Source organism: Hetaerina americana, unplaced genomic scaffold (assembly GCF_022747635.1).
Source record: "Hetaerina americana unplaced genomic scaffold, ioHetAmer1.1.p SCAF_5, whole genome shotgun sequence".
NCBI classification, from domain to species: domain Eukaryota; kingdom Metazoa; phylum Arthropoda; class Insecta; order Odonata; family Calopterygidae; genus Hetaerina; species Hetaerina americana.
Window position 1 is genome coordinate 57,564,252 of NW_027287095.1, and position 12,825 is coordinate 57,577,076.

The window sequence follows — 12,825 nt, forward strand, 5'->3', positions numbered from 1 at the left end:
GTTTAATAAGTAAGAAATCCAGTGTCCTTGTATGTACGTAGATAGAATAAAGAATTACAATCTGCTAAATGACTCCATTAAATCCTAATTCACAGTTTCCTTTCAAGTAAATTCATTAAGAATTTTTTCAATACAAAATACATATTTATCTCTCGTGGTTCTATATACCATATCAATCACGCCTGCCTTCAACGCCGATGTATTTCTTTTCATTTGTTTTCAACATTTTAGATATATATTTGAAATTATTGGTAGGACATTGTATTTTGTAAAAATGTTGATGTTTTGTGGTAAAAAAATAATTTCAATGACAAAATAATAGTATACTCGTATGTACTTACTTCATTTTACTATAACCCTTAAACTATGCCACGCCTATCTATAACTGATGTTTTGTCACTCTCTTAAAATTACAGCATATGTATGAGTTCAATTGCAGGATCATATTATTATCTATTACTGCCATTGTGTGTTAATTAGGAGCTCAGAAAATTATGATTCGTCCTTTATTTTTAAAAATTTTGAAAAATCTCGGAGCCTTTAAGAATACCTAACGCAAAAATCAAAATAAAACATCTTCTTTTGATCACGTCTTGGTGAGAAGACCACCTTTGCACGAAATTTGGTCCCGATCGATGAAGTAATTTCGACGCTGAATAAAAGGAGATGATGGGTATGCCAACGCGGTGAAATACAAAAAGTGGACGAATTAATAAGCCTTGGTTCCGCACACAAAACGGAGACAAAAAAATTATTCCACCCGCCACCGCCCACTTGCAACCCGCTCCCACATCATCCTCCTCTCTCCTCCCTCTAGCAAACGTTCGATCCCTCCACCCTTCCTCTTGTTAACCCTCCACAGACGAAGACTCTTCAAAAACCCACCGTTCCATTTCAACCTGCCTGCGCCCCCGCCTCGAAACCCCTTTATTATTATCGCACCCCCCACCCACCATTGCGTCTCTTTTCCAATCTTTGCATCTCCGCGCTTTTCTTCATCCACTCCCTCCACACCTCTTCTCTCTACCAACCCTAATAAAACAGAATTCCCATTCGAGGATCTTTCCTCCAATTTTATTCCTCTTTAGCCTGTGCGATATTATATCGATGTGAATGCAACATCGCGCTCCAGTTTCAGGTCATTAAGCAATAAGATGAATCACTCCCTGTTGGCAATGTAATACATCGATTTGGCACTCTCAATACCGTAGGATGAATACTTTGTCAGTTCAATTGCCAATTTTCATATCTAACCTTCCTAGGGAAAAATCAATACGATAAAGTTGTAGGATAAGGGCGAATTCAAGGGGGGATATAAAAGCCATGTTTCTCCTCATCTGGTTCCCTCCCTCTAGTTTCCCCCTCTGGGGAATATTTCGGTATTTCATGAAATTGAAAATAAATATTAATTATATACCAACACAAAATTTTCAATGCATATCTTCCCCCGAGCATAAAATAGCTACATCAGCGTACGTTGTGGTTTCGAAGTTAATAAAATTATTTTCAAAGTTAACAAGATTTTTCAATTCTCTTGGTGTGTAAATTCTATAAAATTGTTTTTGTTCACACTTTGAAATGACCTCTTCTTAGAGATTTTCTGGATCGTCTCCTGAGATACGGATGATTTGAAAATATCCCGATAAATTATGTTTGACGAAATATAGCACATCGCTTTATTTACTGCAATCAGAATGTTGCACATTATGAAATCGAAGAGAAAAGCGTGCAAATCTACAGAACATAAGAAATGTATACGCACTATTTTATTGCTCTTGTGGATACACATAAGATACATAGGTAAGAAGCAAGTATGCTCCGCAGAATGCACATCCGATTCTGGGAAGACAAACGATGTGGATGCATCGATACATTCTGAGCCTCACTTGGTATCGCATTGAGACGGGAAGCCGTGCACTCGAAGAGTAAATGTCACTGGCGCCCTCTACCCCTTTCCCTTTTTTTCCTCCGCCGAGCCCCCTTTTCTTATTTTATCATTTTCAACCAGCACTCGCTTCGCCCTTCCTCTCTTTCGCGTCTCCCCAATCCCGAGTCCATTCCACTCGCTTCCTTCATAACTATTGACTCTTCCTCTCCTCTTTCCCCGTAGCCCTCACACCACTTTCTCCACGTCCCCAGCCCCCTTTCAAGGGTTCGTTCCACCTCCCACAGTCCCCTGCCCTTCTCCTCCCACTTGACTCCATACGTTTCCGTCTCCGTGAGCGGCAGGATGAATGTGATGCATGAGCGACTCCACCCCTCATATCTCCGCGACCTCAAGACTTCCCGTCTCCCCGTTCAAAGCCACGAAAAAACACACCAGCGAACCTTTCCCAACCTTCTTGAACTCACCCACTCGATAGTTTCCACGTACGGAAGGCCGAAGGAAATAATCCCACTCATAAACAGATCCTTGCGTCGCCCGCTGCGCGGCGAATGTCATTTTCTCTAGCAGGCACGACGCGAGGAGATACCGCTCCCCATTGTCGGAGGTGGGGTGAAGGAAAAGAAAACTGGGGAGAGAGGAAATGGAAGGGGAGAAAGGGAAGGCATCTCGAAGCGGGAAATCCATTTAGTAGCCGGGGGGCGGAGCACGTGGATGTCACGGAGGTCTGATTAATTCGGTTGCTAAGAATTCCGGAGAAGAGCCTGGGTTTCATCTGGATCACACCCACATTTGCCGAAAATTCGTAATATTTTCTTGGCCCAGCACCCCGGAACAAAACATTAAGCATAAAGTCTCTTTTATCTAATCGTCAACTTAATCCAACGAACGAATCCACTTGCGAAATTTTAAAAATAATCCAAGTTCCTCAGCACATTGAACAATCGTAGTAAAATTGTAATTGTTAATTGTATTAAGGCCATTTACACTGGGATTGAAGAAAATATCCTGATGACAGTAAAAATGGAAGACAAATGTGAGACTCGCATAGGTTTCGGGGGGCCGAAGCCAGCGTAAGGAACTCATTGTATATACATACACACACATACACACAGGTGTATGTGTGTATATATATACATTTTATATATATACATATAATTAATATATATAGATTATAAATATATATATGTACATATATATATATATATGTATATATACGGTGTTGAATATTTTTCAGAGGTATCTCGATCCCTAACTTGAGGTGCTTTGTGGAGGGCACTTTGAGTGAGTACGTCGTCCGTCGGATGGGACGTTAAGCCGCGGACCCCTTGGCGCCTTTCGTAAAGAGTAGGCTAATGCCGACGCCGGGTTTCTCTCCACCCTTCATCCTTTCCTGTCCTTCCCCTATGGCGCAAATGACCTTAGCTGTCGGTCGCCTCCCCTCAAAACTACTACTACTATGTGTATATATATATATATATATATATATATATATATATATATATATATATATATATATATATATATATATATATATATAAACGAGATACTCGTATATGCGTCGCTGTAGTCCAATGGTAGAGCGTTGGACCACTGCGCACTTTATATATACTATATATATATATATATATATATATATATATATATATATATATATATATAAACGAGATACTCGTATATGCGTCGCTGTAGTCCAATGGTAGAGCGTTGGACCACTGCGCACTTTATATATACTATATATATATATATATATATATATATATATATATATATATACATATATATATGCATATATATATATATATATATATATATATATATATATATAGATTATACGTAAACATTCCCTCGAGCAGTATAATATTGGGACGGCACAATAGAACACAAATAAAATAGTAACATTTAAAAGGACACTCACACGGTAAATTATTTGAGCTTTCGGCCTTCTCCGAGGCCTTCTTCAAGTAAGTATGAGTCTCAAGTAAGAGTCTTACTTGAAGAAGGCCTCGGAGAGGGCCGAAAGCTCAAACAATTTACCGTGTGAGTGTCTATATATATATATATATATGTGTGTGTGTGTGTGTGTGTGTGTGTGTGTGTGTGTGTGTGTGTGTGTGTGTGTGTGTGTGTGTGTGTGTGTACATGACTTGAATATATATATATATATATATATATATACGTGATGTATATATATATATATATATATAAATACACGTATGTATATATTCATCCACATGGATAAAGATACAAGTGAAAGGGATAGGAGCACATGCGTATAATAGACGAACGCAGGAAAGGTGAGGGAGTCTGAATCAAGCAGAACACAAGTGCAAAAATACCTTCTTGACCGGGACTTAAACCACGAGTCTTTCGACTTACCCTGCAAATTCTCTTTACCATGTGAATGAATACATTGTGCGTTCAGAAAGTAATTCAATGGAATTCCTCCCGTTGCTCCTATATGAATATATAAACACAAAAATGGGTTCATGGACTGTGGTGTTTTTTTGACACTATAGGGAGGGTGATGGAGGAACGCATTTTCAACTTGACTTCCCTCTTTTTCTGCCAACATAGTGGAGAAATGAGGAGATTAGGGATTGAAAGTGCTGGAGAAAAAGGGATGCGTAGAGTGTTTAAAGTTGAATGAGGTGACAAAGTTAAAAAGAGAAGAAAACTGGAGAGAGTTTAAGGGTGTCATTTCCTTTCATTTGTCCATTCCATTCGCCAGATGAAAGTTGACGGAAACACTTCAGAATGCCTTATAAGGAGAGCATAAAAGGTGATCACTGACAGGAGATACACGATCCTGAGTTCTACTTACAGCCCCGAAGGTTGATGAGAGAGGAAGGATAACGATGAGGGTACAGGGTGAACTTTTGAAGGAGTGAAAATAAGAAATGTAACACATTTTTAATTTTTAGTAAGGAAAGAAGAAAAATTAGACTTTCTGAGAACCCGAAAGTTTAAAAGTAAGCTGTTCTTTGGAGCATCTGCGAACCGTGATAAGTCATGCGCCAGTTGATAAATAAATAATAATAATAAAATATTTTCTATTGAATCAATCAATCCTATCATATAGTTTTTACAAATTTCAATTATTATTTATAAACAAAATAAAGAAATATTAAGATACTTTCATACTAAGACCTAGCAGAAATTTGATACACATCACTTTATATAGAATCCTGATTCTAACAATATCTAAATACGAGTGAGTATCATTCCCATTGTTCAAGCGTATTTATAAGATATTTGGATAAGAATCACAGTATTTCTAGAATCGCAAAATCAGATTGAAATTATGCATCACTTTTTGATCTATAAATTATTAAAACCACCAATTTGGGGCATTAAGAGACATCGACTTTTCTTCAATCGATGTCAGAATATCTTTAATCGATTCCGCTGGCAGATTCGCATCAATATCAAATACAAGAAACCAGTTTTTTCCCTAAATAGTAAGAATAAACTATGGACATAATCGATCAAATAGAAATCAAGAGATCTTACAATATATAAATACCGATAGAGTCGTTCGATTTTTCCATTTCTCTTTCGTAAACATTTGAATAAGATGAGATGTCAGTAAATCTTATCAAACTCTAATAACTATATGAACCCAAAGAAATTATGAGGCTTAATCATTAACGTATGAAGATACAACAGAACTAGTGGCTAACTAATAATTGCTTCGAGAAGTGAATGGGAGTGTTCTCTGAAATACATCGACTAAAATTTACATTTATACTGCCCGAAATTGTATTTTTATTCAAATAAATTAATGTCGGTGCTAAAATAAACCATCGACCCAAGGAATGTGCAGGAAATAGATTCATTAATTACGAGAATCAAATTATGGAAAAAGAAAAAATATTCTCTTATTTGAACAAAAGTGGGCAAGCTATAAAAATTATATTCTCCGCCTTACTAATGGATGAAAAACTGCCAACTCGTGACCTGAAAGTGGATTAGAAGGTGTGTTTTTTTCTTTTTCCTCTCCCCTCCTGAAAAACTAACCAGTTTATTGGAACAGGTATTTGTGGCAGCTTATTTTTTACGAAACCTATGAATTGAGTTTCAAACACCAATCAGAAGAAGTAAAAAAAATCGTTCACTAGGATCCATTTGTTTTTTTGTGTGCAATCAAAATACTTTTTCCTCGAGTTCGCTTTGGAAAAATTCACCTGGCAAAGAACACTGGGTGTAGACACTTTGCGGTGTCTAATACCACTCCACAGATTAGAGTGCAAATCAAATCGAATTTTTACAGGATGAATTCAAATTTATAAACAATACTTTGGCATAAATATGGAACTAAGTTCTAGAAGCAGTATCTCTTATATGGTGTTATTAAGCAGAAGTAAATATTTTCTTAACCGTAAAACCAGGGAACTTCTCTTATGTTATACATACGACATGAGTTGCGCAAGTGCGTTTCAAAATTTCTACAGTCACAAACCTTCCACGTAATTTAGCACTGATGAAGCCCTGACTTGAAGATAATCTTTAACCTGGGTCGAATGCCAAGGATAAGTGACTAACTTTCCATTAGATCTCTGATTACTTGTTAGAAAAATTTCAGAAAATTTTAATTTATGTATAGGTAAATGTTTTAACTCCAGCGCACAAAACAAATCTTGGATCTACGATTGGCCATCATAATTTTCAATTAGATGACATTGCAATAGTGGAGGAAACGCGAGATGAACTACAAGCAACTCTACGTGCTATAGATCAAGTACTGGGGGAATATAATTGGAGCATCAGCAAGAAATAGAAAACCCTTGTGTGCAGAAGGGAGAAGCTGAATGCAGTTATCACCATGCAGGTATTCGAGGGGTGAAACTAGAGCAAGTGGAATACTTCATCTACCTGGGTAGCAGCATAACATGGGATGAAAGAAGTTCCACCGACATCAAGCGAAGAATATCCCATGCTAAGAACGCATTCATGAAGAAGAGGCAATTACTATGTTTAAAGAACCGAAGACTGGAAACAAGGAAGAATTCGTCAAGACTTTCGTATGGAGTATGGTGCTCTATGGTTCCGAGACTTGGAACATTGGAAAAGCGAAACAGCGAAGAATAGAAGCCTTTAAAACATGGTGCTGGAGGAGAATGCTGAAGATTGAATGGACAGACAATGTAACCAACGAAGAAGTATATAGAAGAGAAGAAGAGGATAGGACCATATGGAGAACTCATACGGCAAAGAAGAAATAGATGGATTGGACACACATTGAGGCACAATGGATTGATTAGGAATACAATAGAAGGAAAAATAGAAGGGAAGATTCCACGAGGAAGACCAAGGGACATGTATATAGGACAAATTAAGAAGGACGTAAAACAGAGAGGGCATTAAGGATCGATGGCATTGACATTAAATAGAGTGGAATGGAGGGCTGCAGCAAACCAATCTTAGGAGTGAAATACCGATGATGATGATATTTTTTTAATTCGATTTTTATTTTAATTAGTGAATTATATTAATTTTATAATTACACGTTCAAAAAATGTATTTGTGCACTTTATCCAATATGTTTTAAGTGTTATCTACAGTTTCATTAATTATCGCGCGCTTTTGACTACTCCGTTTGATCAATTATATCGTGCCACGTTATCATGCTCTGGAATGCCCAATGCCAGGCGCATCCCTTTCGAATGATTCGCAAAATATATGGCATGAAATTTCGTGGAACAAAGTAAATCATAAAAATTAGCAGGAAAATATAAAATGTTGAATTCAAAGAAACTGCAGGAAATGCTTTAACAGTTTCCTATACTTAAGTCATTCGCTAATGCGCATTATTTGAAAGTTATTGTCATATGACGTAAAGGTTACATTTTTCATGATATTTTTAAACCCACTACATAGGCTTTCCCAATGAGATGCATACCCAATACCATATGCATGGTTAGCGCAGGAGGAAAACAATTGTTAAGAAGAGTGTTCGAATGGACATAGTTAGTGAAAGAAGATTTCGTAAGAAATCTCTTCTCATCTATTCTTATTATAATCTATTCTAGCATATTGCAATTCTATTTTAATGGATTGCGCTTGGCGCTAAAATCCGTCACATCATGAAATTCAGACTGATTAAAAAGCATTTAAGTTTCCTTATCAGGTTAATAACTTCATCTATTTCCGTAGTTGTGGGTAAAGAGAGAGACCTTGAGCAGAATGCATGCATAAAACATACTCGTATTAGCTAACACAGACAATCTACAGAAATTATTTTTCCTCATTTTGACTGACAAGAATCTGCGGTGCTTGCATATTCAGTTAATGCGTATAGTCATCAATGACCCAATTTGTATGATGCAAATAATTTGCGAATAATTTACCCCGGGGAAAAAAAGTTGTGCACCGGGTTCTCTAAAATTCTAAAATTGGGGAAATTCCTCGATGAGATCAGAGCAATTATTTCTTTACAAATTAATTTTAATTTTTCTACAATTTAAGGTTAAACCTCCAATTATCAATTTGGAGAAAAAATTTAAAGTGGATACTAATTATGGGCGACTAAAACTACGAGTATACTAAGTTTTGAATAGAACTCGTATTAGCCAGCGCTAATATTGAGGCAAATCATCAATACATGAAGATTAGATAGAACAAGTTACTAACGGATAATTGTTTCGACAAATTAATGGAAGAAGTATTCTATGAAATATAACGATCAAAATCTACACTTACGCGGACCTAAATATCCTTATATTGAAATAAATATATTAATGACAGCATTTAAAAAATTAAGGCCGGTGATGTGTAGGAAGAAGATTATGGACATCAAAAACGTAGGAAACTGAAAAAATCAAAGAGACTATCAAAAGGACCAATATTATCATAGCACGTGCAGATGGTGACGTCGAAATGATTTAACTACGATGATGCAAAAATATATATCCTGGCGTGAGGAATGAAAAACTTATCAAGGAATCATTGAGAAAACAAGTGGTATATGATAATACCTGTCAAACACTGTGGCGAAACAGAGGAAATTGAATTGCCTAAGGATAACATCGTGATACGCACGTGAGTTTCGCATAGTTTCCCCACTTCCTCCTTCAATTACAACGATAGAGTGCAATTGGGAAACAATTTTGCATTCCCGCAGTACGATCCGCTTTAATGCCTATATAACAACACACTCACTGCACGCACGAAGCGACTTGACAGGAGGAGGAGGAGGAAAAGGGATTGGCGTGGAGGGTTGGGAAGGGTATAGGATCTCAGGGCTTAGGTTGAAAGCTTTCGGATGACTTTGTGGCCCCGCAGCCAATGGCGCTCTGACCCACATTGACTTCAAGTATGGCCGTGGATTTGCGCCGCCCGGACTTCAGATTTTAGGAGCGCGGGAGGTGGAGGAGTCCGTTCGCGCCGTACGTTGTCATTTAGTGGGCCATTAAATGCGTTATCTCACCGGATTTCAGCTGTCCGGTCAATTTCATTACCAGCGCCCCTCGGTGATTTAAAGCTAATTACCGGAGTAAACAAAAGAAGTTTGACCTTTAATAATATCAATAGGGACATTATCCCGCCCGAGTGAAGGAATATCATGATATATGGTACCATTTGCTCTCGCATAAAGTTTTGACTCATAAAAAAAAATATTATTCCCCCTTAATTCCATGATAATGAAAAACATAATGACTAAATAGGAGTATCAGGTAATTTATTTCGAAATATAATTTTTAATATCTATTTTGTTCATATTTTTGCTCAATGTGAATTTTTATTTGACCATTCGTATCGTTTTTATAATCGATGTTAACGGTAACCAAAAATCACGTAACTGGTGAAATGTTCTCGCAAAATAATATCCATTCTGAATGGACAATAGGAGGGTAAAAATGGTGTCCACACTTTTTATGTGAGTGGGTCAGCCAAGTTAATGTAAAAAATTGGATAACTTAGCAACAGCCAAGAAGGAATATCTAAATACCAAGAGTCGAAAATGATTTCAGATAAACTATGAGTGACCCTAAAAATGTCCCACTTCCCTTCAAATCAAAATAAACAAAAAGCAGTTTGTGAAACCTCTGCCCATGGAATGAGTGTTTCAAATACCTGTGTACGATACATCCAGGATTATCACGCGGATAAATTCTTACACAGTCTAAAGAAAGCTTTTTAGATATTCCATTAATTCATGTCATACAATTAGTTTAAATATTCGGATATTATTTAAATAGATGCCTGCAATTACTTCAGAGAAGCTGTTCATAATTTAAAGTGCAATTATCAGGGTGCAAAACACACAGAAATCGTAATAATTAAGCTACGAATTTTCAAGGGAATGTTTCCTTCAGTGAGAGTTGAGGACCATTTCTGGAATGTTCATATAAAACAATAGATACAATGAGAATTTTTAGTAGCCAGTGAGAAAAAACAGGATAATTTATAGCGGTTATAATAGAGCGGAAAAGAAGATAACAGGAAAGTTGGAAAGCCATTATAATGGTAAACTACTTTTGTCTGTTTTTAAGTAAAGATCCAGAAACTGAATTCAAAGGAAATGACTCTTTACCTCTGTATTTCATTAAAAACACTCAATGAAATAACGAAGTAGAAAGAAAAAGGAATGGTAATTATTCTAAAGTATTAATAAAATTTGGATTTGGTTCATATTACATTCTCAGTGTATTAAAACAGCATTAAATTTTAAAAAATAAAATATTACGAAATAATTTTGTTAAATTTTCTCCCAAACTTATTCAGAATGCTATTATCCTTATGTTTTAACTGATTTTATGAGAACTTTTTACGTGCTAGAGAGAGATTGAGGAATTAGTCCTTAGACTTTCGCGACGTCTATCTGATGAATTCATGATGCTTCCGAGAATTACCGAAGCGTAGGTGTTCACCTACGCAACGGTTATTCCCGGAAGCAGCATGAATTCATCAGAGATTGAGGAATTTATTCTTTAAAATCACCGAACAAAACATTTTATTAATCATCAAAAAATTTCTCCATTTCATTCTCACTTCGAGATCTTAATTTCGCCTCGTGGGCTTTTTTAGGTGTTTTTTATTTATTTTATTTATTTATTTATTTATGGTATATGACAACGACGAGAGCAGACAATTAGAGGATATCAAGATGCAACATGCCCATGAAGGGGAAACAGAGAAATTTAACTGAATTGAGTTGAAAATTCATTGAGATTTCGTGAACTGAACTCAGAAGTAATTGAAATTTAACTACATGGGTAGTAATTTTTCACGGTTTTATAGCTACCAAAATAGACTCAAAAGATTATTTTCTTTTCCTATGTGATCAAAAAATCCCAAGGATTTGATATTATAATTTAGGAGGAGTAACATCAAAAACAATTTTTTTAATGCAATTATTAAAAAAATTAAATTTAAAAAAATTTAAGAGAAACCCTATTTTCGAAAAGACAATCGGAAAAAACTTCGGAAGTCAGAAAATATTAAATGTTAAAAGAAGATTATCGGGAGAAAAATATATTTTATTGCGATAATTACTATACTTATAAGATCCAAAAATCATTATAATTAGGGCTTCTAGCAATTTGATCTTAGTTTTCTTGTTCTGCATACAGGCATATGTAGAACATGTGGGATAGGTAAGTATTTGTGTATGTCTGTGTCAATGTTTGTGTGTGGTGTGTCTATGTATATGTACATGTCTATATATACCTGTCCACACACGTACATATACGATAGTGTAATAGCTTTATTAAAGCTCTTTACGAACAACTGCAGCATTGAATAAATATTATTCATACGGAATATATACCTCATCAATGTCATATCTCTAAAATAGCACACAAAATGTTGCCGTTATGAATTTCATCGTCCTTAATAAAGGTTAAAATGGCGCTGATGGAAGATTAAGAAATTTTGCAATGGCAATTTTTCTCTAAGCGACCATATAAAAATTTTCTGCCTTCCACATTTTATTCCAGCATTAAAATCCGAAAAATGCCATACCGTAAGTTAAAATACCGATCGGCGAGCATTAATCTTTTACTTGGGATAAGAATGAAGCAAGGCCTTTAAACATGAAGATTAGAAACTATGGTAAATTAAAAAGAAGAGGAAGTGAATAGTAAAGAAACCCCGTCATTCCATCTTAGTCCAAGTGCTGTTATCATTAGCGGTATCAAACCAATATGCATCAGATGATAAATAAGGAAATCTAAGTGTTTAAATTTTGCAATTGTGCTATATTCTCTCACATTTTCTAAAAGCGAGAACCCAAAATAATATTTGTTTTAGTGCAGAATTTATTGTCATACCCTGCGATTGCAATTGGTCATTCTACAGATTATTTTAATCTTAAGTTCATAACTTAGAGCTAGTAATAAGTTAGGTAAAATATTTTCGAGGAAATTTAAAAAAAGGATTAAAAACCTTAGGCGGAAGGGTGGAATATCATTTGTGCAAGACTTGAAGTTTGAATCCCGTTCAAGGCAGTAAAAATTTTTAAGGTGAACTCAGACACATCAGTTATTTATCATACGAAAGGATCGAAAGATATATTGATTGTTATTTAATATTTAATGGTTAAAACCAATATTCTAGTAACAACCGCATAGTTATGACATTTGGAACTAGATAAAAATCATGAGAATATAAGAAAATTGAGAAAAATTATGATATATTTTTCATGATTTCAGTGTATTATATATGATTGATGCAGTATCGTATAAATCAATGTTTCTTGAAAAAGCAATAATATTTTGTGAAAACATTGGGAAATATCGGGAGAAAAGATTACGTCTTGCGAATAAGATTATTTTCACTGATCTAGCGAAAGCGAGATATCCCGTTGACCCAAAGGGATTAAACGGTTTCCCTTCGCTTCGAGCTCAAAGTGTATTCGTGTAAACGCCAAATTTATAGCGGCATAAAATGAGTCATTAAGGAATCGAGAATCTAAGCTTAGAAGTAGTACATCTCAG